Source organism: Lutra lutra, chromosome 14, assembly GCF_902655055.1.
Source record: "Lutra lutra chromosome 14, mLutLut1.2, whole genome shotgun sequence".
NCBI lineage: Eukaryota > Metazoa > Chordata > Mammalia > Carnivora > Mustelidae > Lutra > Lutra lutra.
The window spans coordinates 22,850,709-22,870,737 of record NC_062291.1 but is presented as its reverse complement, the minus strand read 5'-3'; the positions used below and the strand labels follow the sequence as shown (position 1 = coordinate 22,870,737).

General features: G+C 42.5%; 1 protein-coding gene across 2 annotated transcripts in view; it reads left to right on the top strand.

The window, feature by feature from the left end:
- The first annotated feature begins 131 nt into the window (after window positions 1-131).
- SLC16A9 (solute carrier family 16 member 9) overlaps window positions 132-20,029 on the top strand; it is a 54,014-nt gene continuing 34,116 nt past the window's right edge. The window contains exon 1 of one of the 2 annotated variants that reach the window (XM_047702804.1): window positions 132-523. The gene's annotated coding sequence lies outside the window, so the exon portion shown is untranslated. The remainder of the gene's footprint in view (window positions 524-20,029) is intronic. The other variant, XM_047702803.1, reaches the window with a different exon arrangement.

Below are 20,029 nucleotides of genomic sequence, written 5' to 3'. Positions count from 1 at the left end.
TTGGTGGCCCCGGGCGGGGCGGGGGACGGAGCCGCGAGAGCAGGAGCAGCGCCCCTACCGCCCGCTTTTCCGCCTCCATCTCCTCCTCCTCCTCCTCCTTCCCCCAGCCATCCGCGCAGTCACAACCGGTTCAGACTGGCCAGGGTGCCCCGCAAAGGAGAGAGGCAGGGGGCAAACCGCTGGGAAGAACTTCCCGGGAAGGAGGAGGAGGAGGAAGAGAAGGTGGAGCCCAGAGGAGGGGGCCGGCTCCCTCTCTCCCTGCACGCGGCCGCCGCCGGCGCGGGGCTCGGCGGGGGCAGAGGGCGGCGGCTCCCGGGGCCGCGCATAGCGGGACCGATTGCCCAATACTCCGGCAGGGGCCGGGGCCGGGGCCGGGCCCGGGCCCCCGGATAAATACTGCCTGTAGGCCCGGAGCAGCCGGGGAGAGCGGCGGCCGCGGGTCTCACCGCACCACCCGCCCGGCTCGCCCGGGGCTCTGCGCCCGCAGCTGCGCCCGGGAGCCCCGGCCGAGGCCGCTACCCAGGTAAAGGGCTGGAGCTCGCGGGAGGGCGCCAAGGCTCGGCGGCCACCCGCGCTGCCTTGCCTCCCAGAGGCGAGAAGTAAACTCCTCTGGCTCGGAGCGGGAGGCGGCGGCGGCGGCGCTGTCACCCGCGGCCAAGCACTTTGGAACAGGTTTCTGGTTTGGGGTGTGTACCGGGGGCTGAGTGTCCTCCGTGCGCCCAGCCCTGGATACCCGCCCCTGTGGAAAGGTGCTTCTCCGCGGTGGGCAAGTTTTCCCAGCAATCTCAGGGGGGCATTTTCGCGGAGGTGTAAGAGGGAGACACAGAAAGAAAGGGGTCCTGGAGGAAGGACCGTGCTCAGGGAGGAGGTCCGGCTCGGAACTCCCGAGACAGCAGCTGGTGGCAGAGAGGGAGTTGGGGGCAATGCGACCGGGTGGTCCCCTCTTTCTCAGAGAGCAGAGGGGACTCCAGGTACCTCGCTGGTGCACGCTGCCTCCCCGGGGAGGGTCGCGGCCGGGGCGCCCGGGTGCTCCAGGGCTCCCGGGGGCGGGCGGGAGGCTGAGCGCGGGGCTAGCTGCTTCTACGCCGCCGCGCCAGGTTCAGCACCACCGGGTCAGTCCGGGCGACCGCCGCGGGAGGCACGGCACCTCGGCCTCCTGGACACGGGCGGGAATTTGCTTACCGCTCCATCTGTGGTTCGCGGCGGGTAACCTGCTCAGCCGTCAGCAGCGCGGGAGGCTCTGGAAAGAGCTGACAACCATTTAAAAACTTGGTCATCAAAAACAAATCAATGCTTCTTTGGTTGCCAGGTCTAATTCATTCAGCACAGGTCAATCCATCCGGGCTCGTTAGGCGGGATTTACACGAAACAATATACTTAAACAGTAAGTTATTTCATATAACATTTTGGGGACCAATTTCCTGGGTCACAATTAGTTTGGGTGTATTTTTTTTTTTAATCTCCAATTATCTGGGTAGTAGTTCAGATCGCAGATGGATTCTTCCTCCCCCCCAGTAGGATATTTAGTTGTTCCATAAAATTGTGTTAATTTAGTATGTCCTGATAGTTTCTTAGATTCAGGTTGGTTTTAGCTCTGAGAAATTGTTCTGACCGCAAGAGTACTTGTATTTTGAGATAGTTGGCCTTTTCTTTGGGAGATGCTTTGCGGATACCAGCATATTCCTTGTAGCTAATGAGATTGAGCTAGTATTTAACAACTGAGTTCAAGCAAAGAACACATGGTCCGTCACTGCCTTCAAAGAGTTTAGTCTAGTGGGAAATGGGTATGTTTACAAATATCTACAATACAAGATAGTACAAATGGAGTCATATGGCAGCAACATCATTAGTGTGCTGTTCATGGCAGAGAAAAGGGAAGGTTCATTCAAGGTTAAGAACTAAAAAAAGTTACATAGCAGGTGTAGTGTTTGAGCTGGTATTTGAAGAAGGAAGAGGATTTCCTCCACCGAAGGGAGCCTTGCTGGAACAAGCAAATGGCACAGAGTTCTGGAAGTCCAATGTGTCCGAAGGAAGCAGGGTAGTTTGGAGTGGCTGGAGCCTGGAATTTAAGATAGATAAGGCTGGGAGGTAGGATGGGGCTAGATTGGGGAGAATATGACAAGCCATGTGAAGAAATTAAAAATGTGATTGAACATCATTAATATTGTTATTATTATTATTTATACCAACAAAGTTAGCATCCTTAACTATAGTTTATACCTTGAAGTTCAGTTTTGTTTATTTTTTATTTTTTTAAAGATTTTACTTATTTATTTGACAGAGAGAGAGATCACAAGTAAGCAGAGAGGCAGGCAGGGGTGGGGTGAGGGGAGGCAGGCTCCCTGCTGAGCAGAGAGCCTGATGTGGGGCTGGATCCCAGGACCCTGAGATCATGACCTGAGCCAAAAGCAGAGGCTTTAACCCACTGAACCACCCAGGCACCCTCAGTTTTGTTTATATCCTAAAATAAATAAAGGGATAAAATCTCAATAGTATTTACTTCCTATAAACATTACTGTAAAAGAGTAATATATTTCAAGTAGCTTTTATTTTTATTTATTTATTTATTTTTAAAAGATTTTATTTATTTTTTTGACAGACAGAGATCACAGGTAGGCAGAGAGGCAGGCAGAGAGAGGAAGTGAAGCAGGCTCCCCGCTGAGCAGAGAGCCTGATGCGGGACTCGATCCCAGGACCCCGGGATCATGACCTGAGCCGAAGGCAGAGGCTTTAACCCACTGAGCCACCCAGGCGCCCCTCAAGTAGCTTTTAATGCTTTATATAAATCCGATAGTTTTTCCTCCAAGTCTGCAGTCTTATGGTATACTGACTCTTAGTTTGATGAAAACTTCGGATAGGAAGACACGTCCACTTTCCTGAGCAATATGCAGAGGAGAGCCACTGTCTGTTCTGTGTTTCCACTGCCAATAATAATAATTATTAATGTTTATTAAAGATGATATGTCATGTGAGCCACATGCCTTATTTTGTCGAGGAAGAAGGCATAATTTTGATCTTAGGCTGATAATATTAATAAGGTCACTCAGCTAAGCAGATGATGGGACCAGAATTTGAAGCCAAAAAATGTCTCTTAAAAGCCCATCCTTTGATGGGGCACCTGGGTGGCTCAGTGGGTTAAAGCCTCTGCCTTGGGCTCAGGTCATGATCCCAGGGTCCTGGGATCGAGCCCCACGTCGGGCTCTCTGCTCAGCAGGGAACCTGCTTCCTCCTCTCTCTCTCTGCCTGTCTCGCTGCCTACCTATGATCTCTATCTGTCAAATAAATAAATAAAATCTTAAAAAAAAAAAAAAAAGCCCATCCTTTGAACTATTGTTGGACTGTCACGTAACAAGGGCATAATACATGATAACTTGTTAAAAGAAGTTAGAAATTGAGCTTGCTACCAGTAGAAGTGTTTCTGTATTTTTAAATTTGCATCCTCATTCCCATCATTCTGATTTTATTATTTTAATTGTTATAATGACGTATAGCATTGTATTACTTTTACATGTACAGCATAATGATTCGATATATGTATATATTGTGAAGTGATTATGACCGTAAGTTTAGTTAACGCCCATCATCACACATACAGTTTTTTGGGTGATGAGAACTTTTAAGGTCCACTCTTTCAAATATATGATATACTATGTCATCATATTGTACATTACTCATCATTCTGATTAATTTTACTTTAAAATTAATGATGAGACATTTAAATTCTTTTTTCTTTTTAAGATTTTGTTTATTTGTTTGACAGAGAGAGACAGTGAGAGAGGGAACACAAGCAGGGGGATTGGGAGAGGGAGAAGCCATCTTCCGGCTGAACGGGGTATCCATGTGGGACCCCATCCAGGACTCTGGGATCATGATCTGAGCTGAAGGCAGACGCTTAACGATTGAGCCATCCAGGAGCCCGAGACACTTAAATGTTTTAACACATCTTCAAACTGTTCTATGATCTTGTGCTTTTATGACGCACTCAAAAGAAACTCTAAAGCACTTTGAGAAGAGGTAGGTTATGGATGAGTAAAACATTAGCAAATATGACAACATTAAACACAAAGACCAGATCTGCCAGATTCTCTGGGAGAGTGTCAATTTCAAATATCCTTCTCATTATTCCCAATAACCCTCCTGAATGCACCAGACCTTTTTGTGTTTCAGCATCCCATATATGTTGCCTTGTGTCTTGAGTTTTTATTCTGAAAGTGATACAGCAAAAATACTGGTTTATACATGACATACTCAAGTGTGTGCTCAGACAACAGATTGGACTCTATGTAATCATGTACAAATTATGCAAAACATATACTAAGCAAAAGAACACACCGGTGTAGATACCATCACTGCACAAACCATATCACTCAAAGCACGGCCCAAGTAGTAGCTACCACTTCAGGGAAAAGCTGAAACAAGAGCCCAGTAGCATAGGACACATGATAAGAGTATGGGATGCCGGGAAATGGATTATACCAAATTTAAGTGTCTGGCTCTCACTTGCTTGTTCTTAACTCTGTTAAATCTACATCTTTCCATCTTTTCTCAGACTCTGTGTGGTTTACAAATTCGGCCATTTTCTCTTCTGAGCCTGAGAGCAGTACTGGAAGTAGGTGACTGTTCACTGGATTAGTCAGTGAGGGACCAGGTGCTGGCCTCTCCTCTAACCACACTACCCCCAGATTGGTGGAAGCAAGTTCACAGGGTTCAGCCAGGGGAGACAGGCAAGGCAGATGATGGGTAGAGTGGGGAGAGCATAGGTGAAACTCTCAATGCAGGTCAACCTTGGTCCTGTGTCAGAGAGATGTTAGAGAGTGGAAGGAACTGGAGAGAACACGTCCATTCCGTGACGATGAAAGCTACTCAGTTCCAGCCAACTGTTATGTGGGAATAAGGGCCCAGTGTTGCCAGGTCTTCTGATGGATTTTCAAGAGAATCCAAAAAGTCTGATTTTTATGTGAAATCTTTTAGTTTTAAATTCATTCAGAATTTGCAAAAGTAAAATAAAAATAAATAAAATAAAATAAAATAAAATAAAATAAAAAATTGTGCAGGCCAACAAAATGCCTCTGAAGATCTAGAGATCAGATCTGGTCTGAAGGCTGTCAATTTGCTAGATGATTCCTAAGGCTCCTTCTGGCTTCAGGCTTCCATGATCCTATACTCAATCCGTGTTATCTCTAACCTATTTCTTCCACTTTGGTGAAGCATAACACTCACCATATCTAAGTCATGCTTTGGAGGATAACTTAGCTTTGGAGGAGCTCTTTGCTAAGTGCTGGACTGCGATCGATTTGTAAGGCCTTAAAGAGAAAGAATGTCCTTTTTTGATGGCCATGCTGTTTTCATAATTCATAGGTTCCAGCAGTTAATTACTTGTGTTAATTATCTCTTTTGGGGATGATTAATGTGATTTAATTCGAGGGCCCACAGCTATTTCTCTAAACATTTTCCTTCTCACTCCAACGTGAGATAATAACCCGTCAGGAAATTGATCCTGGCTCCCCCTTGGGCAACTTGTACTCCGTAGTCTGACTTATGGCCCTCGGACAAAGAAATCTTCATCGTCTTTACCTTGGCAAAGTTTCACTGTTGTAGTCTGTCTCTCTTTTAAACTTGGAAGTATTTGGGAATGTTCTTGAATTGCATACTGAATCGAGGGTTTAGCTTTTGAGTTGTGTTAATTCAGCAGTTTAGGGCTGCTGTTTTTTTTTTTAAACATTCTTATATGGACCCCAAAGTAAAAATGAAAACAAAAAGTAATGCATTTATGTCTGATTCCAATCCCAAATTACCTTTAATAACTCTGGTTCCTCTGCAGTGAAAATTCTTTAATATAAATTTTTTTTAAAGGTCAGTTTATTGGATTTGACTGGCTAAGATGTGTTCCTCACTTTATGTCAATGAGCTATTTTACAAACAAAAGAGTCTGATTCTAACTGAAAAGTTCAGAGCAGATGTTGACAATGAGACGGAAGCATTTGAATAAATAAAACAAGAACGGTGTGTTTAGAGAAACCACTTACCTTCTTGTGACAGAGCTGATTTCAAGAGGACAGAGGACAAACAGAAAGCTCTGGAAGACAGTTGTGAGCCACAGTTTGCCCTTGTTCTGGCTCCAGGAATGTGTCACCCACCCTCACCTCCCAAAGTGCCCCCTGCCCCTGCCCCCCTACCATGTTGCACTGCAGTGTGTCAATCATGTTTAACATTTAAAACCAAATCTGAGAGAATCAGGTAACTGTCTGACCGTTAAAGACATAGCATTTGATATTATATTGGTAAAAAAAGTTTGAATGAGAAAAAACCCTACAATTTCCTTATTTTTACGCACGTGTTTGGCTAGTCCTTCAGCTTCAATGATGGAAGCAGCCTCTAATCTCCAGGGATGCAGGGACCACACCGTCTTGGTTCCTCCATGCCTTCGAATTCATTTTCTTCTAAATAAAGGCATGTTATCTTCTAAATGCACTTAATTCATTTTGTTGAATGAGAGATGTTTGATTCATCATTTTAATAGAGTTAGGTAAGTAGGTTTTTTTTTTTTTTGCATTCATTAATTTCATAAAGATTTATTGAGCTTTTACTATGTGTCCGACACAATTCTTAGTGCTTGGGATGTGGGACAGGCTTGTAAGTTAACAAATAGTAACAAATAATAACAGTTTATTGGGATGAATGTTGTAATAGCAATATTGTCCAAATTGGTGTGAGATACTAGGGGAGGGAAGATTGACTGTTGGAGAGTCAGGATGGCATTAAGTAGAAGGAGACCTTTGAGGCTAAGTCTTAGAGGAAAAGGAGCTTGTCAGTAGGCAGGTTGGAAATAGGCATTACGGCCCCTCTCTAAAGGACAGAAGGAGCGGGGCTCATGTGCTGAACTGCGACAATGGCTTGGGGACCACAGGCTTGTGGGACATCCTAAAGGGGTGTAGTTGGGAGCTGGATTGTTGCAGATTTTTAGAGGAAAACAAAAGGCATCTAGTAACTCTCTGGGTATTTAAAGATGTAAATATCTAATGAATGGACAAAACATGGATTTCTAGAACAAATTTTTCATTTTTATTTATAAGTTTTGAATACTTATTCATTGATGGGGGACTGTCAGCTCCATGAGGGCGGAAAAATCTTGGATTTTCTTATGTGCTTATACTAATGAAATAAACAGAGAGCTTGTGCCCTACTAGTGGATACACTGTGGGTGGTGAGGAATGGCTGAGAGATCTGAGAAGTTGGAGGCGGAATTTGAGATGACGAGAAGCCTGGTTTGGCCGCAGCCTGCAGATGCATTGCTGCAGGGAGAGAGCAGAAGCAGAAGGGTCTGTGAGCAGGCGGCTTAAGGGATTTGCAAAGAAGATGTAGAGGGAGGGTCCACCGCAGAGCTCCTGGTTGGTAGGCCTGGTCCTGGCTGACCTGGGACCCAGGGGAGGAGGAACAGGGACGGGATGCAGACGGCACTTTCTGCTTGGTCCAATGAAAGCCTGGCTGTGTTGGTTTTCCAGATGAAATTCAGGAGGAGGAGGTTGATGGCTGGATGGAGTGGGAGGGGCCTGAACCCAGCCAGGGGAGATCTTGATATAGAAAATGATAAATGGGTTGGACCTGTGGGTTTGGAGTTCTGGAGAGAGGTCAGTCCTGCGGATGGAGACTTGGGACTCCATCCTTTGCAGACATGCGGTCCCCCAGTGAGTCTAGAGAGCTTGTGGGGTCGTGTGGGTATGGAAGACCAGGGGGCGTTGGTTTGCAGAGAAGAGTTGGTGGGGGGGCGGTGGTGGGACCCTGTCAGGAGGGTGGTGGAAGGCAAGCCCGACCTGGCTCCGCGCTGAGGCGGTGGGGGCCCCACCGCCGGAGCATTTCTCTTGTGTGGACTCGTGGGAGCCAGACAACAGTTGCGGAATCATCAGGAGGTGAGAAAGTGGAGACAGGGAGCACGTTCTTTCGAGTTTTTCTCAGAAAACCTGTGAAAGGCACAACGACAGTGAGGAGAACTGTGCGCACTCACTCTGCCAAGCCCCGGGCTTTGGGTTTCGTGGATTGTGTCCTGTGTTCCTCCTAAAAGTCCTGAGAGGTTAGAGTTCTTGCTCTTTCCATTCTGTAGATGAAGAAACTGGGAAGATCGTGAACTTGCCGTGAGTCTGGGGCTAAGGGCTGGTTTCAACCACGAACCCCAGAGAAATGACTCCAGGGTCTATGTTCTAGCGCAGGGACTTGTGGCTGTTTGACAGTGACCCGCAGTGCGATGTGTTTGTGCGCCCTGCACACACACACACACACACACACGCACACACACACACCCCGAGGCGTGGTTTCCCAGACTGCCACTGAGCCCTCACCACCATGCAGAAGCTGTTCTTACATTTTTGATTCTTACCTGTTTTGTTCCAATTAAAAAAAACAAATGTACTCACAATCCACACTTGATTTCATGACCTGCGATGCATTGCAGAGTTTGGACAACACTGCTCTAGCCCACGGCTTGGTGGGCTTCCCAAACTGCTGCTTAATACTCTTTTCTGTTACATTCAACAAACATTGATTGAGTGCCTGTTGTATGCATAGATGCAGAAAGAACATAAAGAATATAAGATGTGCCCTTAGCCCAGGAATTTTTGTTAGTGAAGAGAAAGGGAAGAAAGTGAGTAAATGGCTAACTATAATGCACACCAGAATGAAATAAGAAGAGAAGAGTGGTGTAAGCAACATCGCATGGAAGCCTAGGGCACTTAATGGTGGCTCTAAATATGTGTATGGATTTGACTAGTAGTATCTAGTGTTTTCTGTGCTATGAAAATATTAAAAAAAACTTTTATGAAATGAATACGAATGTCTCTGGTAAAGACTTTTAAGAGTAGAGGCCAAAGGAGATTTGAAGACCATGATATTCTGTGTATTTTTCTCAAAAGTCCTGAAGTGGTCAAAATATTATTTTTATCTAGACATCTGTTTGTTCAGTGTAAGCCCCTGGATGATGTTAGCAAATTCAGTCATATTAAAGTATATCCATTAAAGGGGAGCCTGGGTGGCTCAGTCAATTAAACATTCAACTCTTGGCTCTGGCTCAGGTCATGATCTCAGGGTCATGAGACTGAGACCTATGTCAGGCTCCACACTCAGCGTGGAGTGGGCTTGAGTTTCTCTCCCTCTGCCCCTCTCCCCCAGCTCTCTCTCTCTCTCAAAGTAAATAAAATCTTAAAAAAAAAAAAAGTACATGCACTGAAACGTTTTAAAATCAAAGAGCATCTGTTAAAAAAAAGTTTACCATCAACTTCCCAAAGTAAAAGAATGCAACCATGCATTCTTCATGAACCTGCATTAGGCAACAGCTCCTCAGGTAGAATGGAGAGGCTTCAAATAGAATTTGACAGAAAGCCTATGGACGCTGGGGTAGAATGGGAATTATTAATAACTACCTAAGCTTTATGTAGAGTTGTATGCAGATTAAAAAGATAACGTTTGAATGGCGCCTGGGTGGCTTAGTCAGTTAAACCTGTGCCTTCAGCTCAGGTCCTGATCCCAGGGTCCTGAGATAGAGACCCCGGCAAGGGTGACAGGGTTCCTGCTCAGTGAGAAGTCTGCTCTCCACCTCCGTACCCCTCCCCCACCCCTGCTCATGCTCTTGTGCTCATGCTCTCTCTCTCTCCCTCTTCTCCTCTCTCAAATAAAAAAATAAAATCTTTTTTAAAAAAGATAACATTTGATGGGACGCCTGGGTGGCTCAGTTGGTTAAGCCACTGCCTTCTGCTCAGGTCATGATCCCAGGGTCCTGGGATCGAGTCCCACATTGGGCTCCTTGCTCAGCGGGAGCCTGCTTCTCCATCTGCCTCTGCCTGCCACTCTGTCTGCCTGTGCTCACTCTGACAAATAAATAAATAAAATCTTAAAAAAAAAAAAAGATAACATTTGAAAGACCTTGGCACTGTGTCTGACATACAGGAGGTGTTAAAAGAAAATGGCAATTAGAAATTATTCCATGATATGGCTAAGTAATAGTACATTTAAAACTTTGAAAACTTTCTTAAGTCCACTGTTTAGGGACTTCCTAGCAAAGTATGATATCATTTTTGGGATTAAGGACATTTTGAAATATTTTTCCATAGCTGTGATTGAAGTGGGAAAAAAAAAAAAAAGAAAGAAAATCAGTTTAAATAACTAAAAGCAGCCATGCCTTTCATTGTATGATTGTATGTTAGGATGTGCAGTTATTTAAGATGGCCTGTAGTGCTGTTGTCCCCTTCTTTTGCTCAGAATCACATGTTAAAAATCACCCGAAGCTCTCTAACAACCTGGTCTCCCCTCCAGAGATCCTGTTTTCGTTGCTGGAGGGTGGGCTCAGACATGGGTCATTCTTAAGCTCCCAAGGTGATTCTGCCCGGTAGTCAGTCCTGCAGGTCTTAGTGTGCTAAGTGCTTAGTATGTAAGTATGTGTTTCTTACTAAGTGTGCTTAGGATGGTTTGATGATTAGAAACAAGCTCAAGTGCAGATACAACCTTAAAATAGGATTCTGCATTTGCTCCTTGGATGCACATAGAGTCACAGCCTTTCCTTGAGAACTGATTTAGAAAGGAAGATCTTAGGAGTCGTTGGAATAGGAAAGGGGGTTTTGAACTGGGAAGATTAGAAAACTGGGGTGTGAAGAATACAAAGAGGAGCTCGAGTTCTTGTAGTTCTTTGAGAGGCAAAGGAGCTGAGTTTAAAAGTTACTCGCTCTGGTGATCAGTGCTCTCCTCCACTCTACCAGGTGCAGCAGCGGCTGGAAAAGGTGCTGGAAAGTTGTGGGGCTTCCTGAGTTGGGAAGAAAAGGAAGGAAGGAAATGAAAGGGAGAAAGAGAACAAAAGAAAGGAGATGAAAGCAAACCTTGTTTGGATTTCAGCACCTCCTCGTTTTGTCTTTTCTTGACTGTTGGTGACCTAAGAGCAGACTGTCTTTGTCCTTGTGTTCTTTCCTCACTGAGACTTCCTTCTTCCCATTTGCTGAATTTTTCTTACTGACAGGAAATTATCCATGTTGTGTCATTTCCATATCTTTTTTTTTTTTTTTTCTGGAGGGAGGAATTTGGTAGTGGAGTGAGTGAGTGTGTGTGTGTGTGTGTGTGTGCTTGTGCGTGCGCACTATTGTGGCGGGGAAGGAGGGGTAGCTGTGGTTGTTCTGGTCGGCGGTATTTGTAGGGATAGTACTTTCAGATTTTGAGAGGATCTCTGCCAAGATAAAAAAAGAACGTTTTTATGACAAATGATTATGTTTAAAAGGATAAGAAATAATAATGTACATTAAAATTGCTACGTGCCAGGCACTGTGCTAAGTGCTTGATGTAAAGTAACTCATGTCATCATTGTAATAGTCTGGTGAAGTAAATACTATCATCCCCTCCTCTATGGATGGAGAAAGTGAGGCACAGAGATACTGCAGGAACTTGCTAAAGGTCACACTCTTGCTGGTATCAGAGATGGGATGTGCAAACAAGCCCACATTCTTATCCTTTACGCTAAAACTTCTAGAATATAGATCTTCCTGTATTTTTAGATATAAATATCTGTGTATGTACTTGTATGAAGCTATTGCTATTGACATAACAGAAAAGTAGAAATCCCACTAACCACTTTTGGGGACCTCACAATACCATTCCTAGAAGATCCCAGCTTCTCTCCCACTACCTTCCTCAAATTGAGAGATTCCTTGACTAATGGGAACAAAGCACTAGGTGACGCCATCATTCTGTGGGCAGATTTATTAGAATTATCACCGTCTAGCAGCGGCATCATCATCATCATTAGAATCTGCTCAGAGTTTCACCTGCCAACCGCATGCCTGCTCTGCTGGGGACTGTAGAGGCTGGGGACTGCAGATGCCCTCTGTTGGGGCATGTGACTTGGACCCAGAGAGGTGGGGTGACCATTTTTGCATCGACTGCCTGGAGGTTTTTGGAGCTGCTTCTCCTCAGGTTTTGGCTGGGCTGCTGTGCTAGAGAAGCATGGCATTATGGGTGATTGAGTGTTCTCTACAAGTAGTGTGCCCGGGCTTGGCCATTTGGGTCAGAGGGAGAAAGGAAAAATTTTCTCTCTTCTGGCTGGCAATGGGTGCTTGGTCTTTCTGGAGCCACAAGGGTGGAACTCTGCTCATTCTCCAGCCGGAAACCAGCCAACAGATTTTGGGGAGTTGCCACATCAAAGTGTGGGGTTAGTAGCATGGCCACCACCAGTGGGGACAGAGCCAAGTGTCACAAATGAAGAGAGAGCAGGCAACCGTCCATTCTTTTGTTCTCCCTCTGCACGCTGGGGTAGTTGAAAAATAAAAACCGTGCTCTCCTGAGAAGGTCCAATTATTCTGTTCTCTTGTTTTGTCAAGTTAGGATTCTTTGGAGAGGGATGCTTACTTGTCTCTAGCCTTCCAATTCACTAGGGCACATTAACATGTTGGAGGTTGCTTTTTGAGTCGATACACTCTCGGACGCTATGTTCTCCTGTTTTCATTAAAAAAAAAAAAAAAAAAAAAACTTTTGCGAACCTTCAGATAAATGGATGTAATCATCTTTTAAATTTTATATCATAGATAATGATCCCCTTTTGCGCTTTCTCAAACATTTTATAGAAAATCAAGAAAATACCTTTGTCATGGCCATCACTCCTATAGCAATTTTTGCTTTGGGTCAATGGAGCTTTGGGGGTAAATAAGCTTTGTCCTTGGCCATGTTATAGATGACAGGGCTGAGCCGAAAGAGCAGAAAAGTACTGGCGGCTGCACTGGGGCCAGCAGGCTCAGGTAAGAGTTTGCATGTGCTCCTGTCTCCCACTTCATCCCCAGCTCTCAACCTCTTCTCTCCTTCGCCTGTATTCCTTCTCTGCTGGGAAAGAAGATGAGATGGTTGGTCAGAGGTTGCTCTTTTTTGTAGGAGAGTGGTTCTCAACTCTGACTGCACAATGGAAGGACAGAGAAGGTCAGACCCTATCCCAGAGCAGTGTGTGGGGGGCCATCCATCACAGATATTTTAAACTTCCTAGATGAGTCCAGTCAAGGACCACAGTGGTTGGGCAGCCGTTTTCAGAGTGTGTATGTGGATGTGTGTGTCCGTTAGAATCACAGGGTGATTTTTTAAAAATGCAATTAATGAGGTTCTAACACACTAAAACACACTAAAAATTTTTGGGTCTTCAACTTGCAATAAAAGGAAACTAAATCTGGTAGGAAACACGATTTTCGAATGATTCAAATTGGAATCTGGTAATATCCAGATCTTGGTTTAAATATTCTAAATATTAAGAGATAACTAAAGATTAAAATGTCTTAGAGGGGTGCCTGGGTGGCTCAGTGGGTTAAAGCCTCTGCCTTCACCTCAGGTCAGGTCATGATCTCAGGGTCCTGGGATCGAGCCCCGCATCGGGCTCTCTGCTCAGCAGGGAGCCTGCTTCCCTTCCTCTCTCTCTCTGCCTGCCTCTCTGCCTACATCTCTGTTTGTCAAATAAATAAATAAAATCTTTAAAAAAAATAAAAAAATAAAAAGTCTTAGAAATCCTAGATTTAAATATGATTCAGTAACTAGTTGCTATGAAACTCTCACGTGAGTAACTAGTAACTACTTCTTGAAGAGGCTATCAAGTGATCAGGAATCCTTTATGGTTTTTAAAATAATGGCTAACATTTATTAAACCTTTTTACTGCGTGCTAGGCACTGAGGTTTGCACTTAAAGTTCACTGTTATCCCATTTTAAGATGAGAAAAGTGGGGCTCAGAGATATTAAGTAATTGGCTCAGAAACACATGGTAAGTAGCATAGACTAGGTTAGAAGCCAAATGTATATGTGTAATAACAAAGCTCCTGAAATTGGAACCACATATTGAAAAAATTTCCCTCTTCCTCTCTACCCCATCTTTATGGTAAAATTAAGAGGAATAAAGAGAAGCTGTTATGCAATTGAAAATGTTAACTAGCTTCATATCATTTTCTTTACATCCTTCTTGTGTATAGACATAAAACATCCAGACACCATGATGTACTCCAGAAACCCTGAATTTACATTTCATTTTCATCACTTAGATTCTTCTTTTATGATGTGTGGTCACTCCTGCACCTGAACAGAAAGCAGCTTTGCTTTGTTGAAATAAGCAACACATCATCTCCTGATTTCATTTCCTTAGTATAACCTGTTTTCTAGGTTAAAAGTCTGGGCGTGTGTTGGGGGAGTCTGTGTGGGGAGAAGGACTATATTGGCGCCGGGGGAGGGGCCTCCCGTGGGTGGAAGACCTTCTACAAAAATTGTCGATTTTACCTCCAGGTCAGATCATATATCTGGTGATTGTAACTGTGTGTGTGTTTATAGAATTATTTTTTTTCCTTCAGAAAGTCAGCTTTATTGAGGTATAATTTTACCTATAGTAAAATTCGATGGTTATAAGTGTATAATATAACGAATTTTGGCAAATATATACAGTAGGAGTTTACATTAAGTTTTTAATAAAGCTTTATGAAAAATGTAACCCACATACCCTATAATGCATATTTAAAATTTGTTCGATTGGGGCGCCTGTGTGGCTCAGTGGGTTGAGGCCTCTGCCTTCGGCTTGGGTCGTGATCCCAGGGTCCTGGAATCGAGCCCCGCGTCGGGCTCTCTGCTCAGCGGGGAGCCTGCTTCCTCCTCTCTCTCTGCCTGCCTCTTTGCCTACCTGTGATCTCTGTCTGTCAAATAAATAAAATATTTAAAAAAATATTTTAAAAAAATTTGTTCGATTGTTTTCAGTATATTCACAGACTTGTGCAACCATCATCAGAATTCTTTTTTTTTTTTTTTTAAAGATTTTATTTATTTATTTGACAGACGGAGATCACAGGTAGGCAGAGAGGCAGGCAGAGAGGAAGGGAAGCAGGCTCCCTGCTGAGCAGGGAGCCCAACTTGGGGCTCAATCCCAGGACCCTGGGATCATGACTTGAGCCGAAGGCAGAGGCTTTAACCCACTGAGCCACCCAGGTGCCCCAGAATTAATTCTAAAACATTTTCTTCACCCCAGAGAGAAACTTCATACCCATTAGCAGTCACTTCCTGTCCCCACTACCAAACCTTCTAAACCTAGGCAACCCCTAATCTACTTCCTGTCTCTCGATTCCCTATTCTGGAAGTTTCATATAAATGAGAATCCTGTAATATGTGGTCTTTTGTGTTTGGCTCCTTTCATTTAGCATCATGTTTTTAAGGTTCATCATGTGGGAATATGAACCAGCGCTTCTCCCCTTTAGACCACATTTCAGTCATCCAGTCATCAGTGGATGGACATTTGGGTTGTTCGCACTTTTTTGGCTGATAGCATTAATTTTTAAAGTGTAAACTTCTAACAGATATCTTGATTTCTTTAACCTCATTTTGGCTTTTTTTCTTCCATATTTAATATACCAGAAGTCTGAAATGGCTTATTTCTTTTAACTTCTGAGACAGTCCGATTAAGGCCGCCACAATTAAGTTCACGGTGGTATTAAAGTTGTTATTTGGAGTTGACTTTCTTTTATAGCTCTGCCATTTTGTAGAAAATGCTTACAGAATTGTAAATATAGAAATCTCTGTGTGTGTCTGTGTGTGCATAAAATAAGGCTATCTCAATATGACTTTACAAAGAGTTTTAATAGTTTTCTAGAAGGACAACAAGGTGGATTATTTTTCTTTTCCTTTAAAAATGACCTTGATCTGGGGCTAATAATACATTATATGTTTATAAAAAAAGTTTATATATGTAAAAAAAAAAAGACCTTGATATATAACTAAGTTTATTTTACTTCAGAAGAGAAATCGTAAGCTGTACTGATTATGACATGTCATTGGAAAGTGACAAAATTCATCCACTGACTATAACGTTTAAAGGACTAACACTGGTGTTAATGTGTCTGTGTTCACTAACATATGAATCACCAAGTGGAGTAGACTCACTTCAAAGTTTATATTATTGGCTCAGAGGGAATTTCTACTATCTTAAATCTTTATGCTACTCCCAAGTAACCAAAAATCAGTCATAAGTGTGTTGACTCTTTTGCAAGTGATGAGTAGACATGCTGCACTTTTTACTCCTCAAACACTGTAGAACGAAGCTACTTGAGAATAGGAAAGTGAAAGAGGTGGCGTCATAGGCGAGCTGGAGGCGGACTCGAGCGCTGGCCACAGGCATAATTACTTGTACCTCTGAACTGCCTCTCTTGTGCTTGTGTCCCATTAAATGGAATTTAATTAACTTACATTTGAATTATGAGCCTCAATATATGTTAAAGGGTATTTTTTTTTACCTATATATTTTTAGAATTCCCAAATAATTATTTCCTTGTCTTCATTTTTATTAAAACAAAGAATGATTTGTTTACTCATATTTTTTATGAGAATTCCCCCCATTTTTTTCCCCTCAATTTCCAGCATCCCTGGACCCAAACTGCAGTGGTGGAGGATCCATGACTGATGTTTGGGAAGGCAGAAGACACCATTCTCAGTGCTAGAACTGCTTCCCACAGAGCAGTAGTTTATGAAACTTGTTGCTTGCGTTGGAGTCAGAACCAAAACGTAATATCCAGTAGCTTTCGAATGTGTTTTACTCTAAGAGCTTTGTGATAAAGCTCACCTACTTAATGTGTACAGGTCCGTTGATTTTAACCAGGAGTTGTGCAAAGTGTACCATAATCTATTTTTAAAATACTTTAAAATAATTTGAAAACGTTTTCATTACCCCAGAAAGAAACCTTGGGCCCTTGGAACCTTGGAACAGTCCATGCTCATGCCCACTGTCTAACGCTTCTCAATAGTGGCTGCCATGTTTTCATCCCCAACAGTGACGTGCTAGGGTTGCAGTTTGCCTCATCCTGGCCTCTGGTTTAGAGCCTTCCATTTAACAAGAGTAGCATCAATGTAACTGAGGAAAGTCACAAAGGCCAGGTTGACTTAGACTTTTGACATAGCTGATGGATGACCAGGTCAAGACAAAACCAACCTGGAATCAATCATTTCCCCCACCAGGATGTAGTCATGTGATCCTATGCTCCTAATTTTCAAAAAAAGTGTTTCAGCATCAGGTAATTTGGCAGTGATTGAGACTGAACAAAAGAAAAAAAAAGTTCTCTTTTACCTCCTATGATTTGAGCGAAAAATGTATCTAGAAATCTTTACTGAGATATAGGTAACACTCAAAAGGAGTAGGGTGGTTGGGTTATGGACATGGGGGAGCATATGTGCTATGGTGAGTGCTGTGAATTGTGTAAAGACTGATGATTCACAGACGTGTACCCCTGAAGCAAATAATACATTATATGTTAATAAAAATGAATGAATGAGGGACGCCTGGGTGGCTCAGTTGGTTAAGCAGCTGCCTTCGGCTCAGGTCATGATTCCAGCATCCTGGGATCGAGTCCTGCATCGGGCTCCTTGCTCAGCAGGAGCCTGCTTCTCCCTCTGCCTCTGCCTGCCATTCTGTCTGCCTGTGCTTGCTCTCTCTCCCTCTCTCTCTGACAAATAAATAAAATCTTTAAAAAAAAAAATGAATGAATGAATGAATAATAAATAAAATGCCTTCTGGTATAAAAACTTAAAAATGGGCTATTAAAAATTATTATCGTAGGGGGAACAAAGGCAAGAGGGACTATCAACTGAAAGTAAGATCAATTGTAAATCACTCCCAATTTGGCAAAAAGTAGTATAGTATGTGTGTATACATTTCAGGGACAAAAAGCTTCTATGTCAACAGTGAATGTTCATAAATGTCAAATATGCAGTTCTGGGATCCTATATGTGGAGAATAGACATTTTCAGCCAGTGGATGCTTAAGGAAATAACAAAGAATTGGCATTACTTGAACAGAACTAAATGCAGTCTAAGGTATTAGATCTTAATCACCATGAGTGAAATGTAGACTTTCATCAACAGTTGGAATTTGCCTTTGACAAAACAAATTCTAGAGTTAAGAGATACACTATCCTTTATACTATGATAATCTGATTTTCTTGAGTAATAATATGTTGCTATGGTGAGTTTTATTTCATGCTGTCCTCTCTCCACTCCAAACAAGGTTTATAATATGTAGAACATATTTAATGTTTAAATTAAAAATAAGAAGTGCACTTAAATGATAAGTTAACATTAATTTTGTGATGTTCCCTTAGATTATAGTGTGACAAAGAATGGTCTTCTCAAAATGACTTGTAATTTTGAGTTTTATAAGGTGTCTTGTTATGCAAAGTCTGGGTTTGTGAACACTCTGATTAAAAAAGATTCCAAATTTTCAAAGAATGTACTAGAATATGCTACAATGTGTGTGTTTCCTAGAAGCATACTTTCCTACAGTTATATGAGTAAGAGCCCCAAACTTTGAATATACTCATGGCACACTAGTCCAAATAAAACAACATTCTCTGATGTTACAGAACTTATTATTTTTTATTACAAAAAATACATCATTTATACATCATTTGTATAAGTGGGTTAATAATGCCAGCATACATTATGTAAAATATGAAAAAAAAATCCTATCTTGGGGTTGTAAGTATAGGCTTCCTGAGATACTTTCTTCTTCAATTTCAACTGAGAGTGCTACCTTTCTAATCTTGTTTTCCTCTGTGAGTCCTCTAAGACCTGCTTCTTTACCTAGCAGGCCTGTCCTGATTCCACACCCAGGTGCATGTTGTTTTTCTAGCCAGAGCCATGCTTTCCTGAATCTCTCCATTGTTCTTTAGGAACCTACTTCATAAGGCCTTCCACTCCTGATTTCATTTCCCTCTGACTCCCAAACGTTTAATAGTCGGACACCTCTTTGAAACTCAGAGATCACACGCTATCTTAAGGCCATGTCATATTTCTTCTGAGTTCACTTGGTATCTAGGGCAATATAATTTAATTTGTAAGTGATCAAAAAACTTATTGTGTAAAAATCCCTTTTATAATGCTGCATTTCTGCAGATATTAGTGTAAGTGTGCTTAGTGGAAATTTCAGTTATTTTGAAGTTTTTTTTTTAAATAATGCCAGAGAAGAGATTGTTATCATATATGGAATCATAAGATATGAAGAAGGAAGGATAATTAATTTCAGAAAAAAATATGACATGTCTATATTTCCTATATTATGTGGCCGTAGACTATATTCCCAAACTTGCTCTTTGGCCCAAATGGAACCAAGTAGGGTATAGAAAGTTAAAATAATCAATTTGAAATTATTGCACATTCAAATTTATTTAGTCTATTCTAAGTAAAAGAAACAAACACCAGCTAACTTCACAAATAATCTTTTGGGTTTGCTCATGGAGTGAAACGAAAGCCTGGAGAAACCAATCTTGGGTATCCCCTAGGTAGTCAAGGTAGTAGGAACTGACAGAAGATCTCTTCAGTGTACTATCTTTGAAATCAATAAACTTCGAATGTCTGTTTTTTTCCTTATGGCATTTCACCTAAGATTCAGAAACCTGGGAGAGAGGTCCTGTTGCCCTTGCTTGGGTTAGGTACTGTCCTATGGGTCAAGATCAAGGAGTCTTAATCAGCAGTCTTACCAACTGTCTATCTATAGAGAAGATCCAAGTCTCCCACAGGAAATTGGGAGCCATTACAGAAGGGGGGGGGGTGGAATAAAGATTAGTCTATTTGTGAAATCAACTTGCAGAATATATAATGTCAGAGAAATAGCAGGTGAGAAACACCTAAGGAATAGAGGGACCTGTAGGAGGAAGTTATTCATTACCCTGACAGGAAACAAGAAATCACGAAGTGGTATTTTCCAGCATGTTCTATTGAGACTACATGTATATCAAACTATGAGACAATTAAAGATTAGAAACTGTTAGCCAACTCGTTGTAAAAACTTGTCTTTCTAGTCAGAGTTGATATACATGGGAGCTTTGTATTTCAAAGGTTGTTCTCCCAAATATTATGGTGAGAAGAATTCTCTGGCTCTTGTCCTATGTGTTGAAATGTCACCCTAGGCAAAGCAAAGTAAAGCAAGGTATTTTGTGTATAAAGGCATTTCTATCTCCTGAAGTGTGCACACTGGCAAGGGAGATTCTCCTCACCCCTTCACTTTGCCCACCCTCC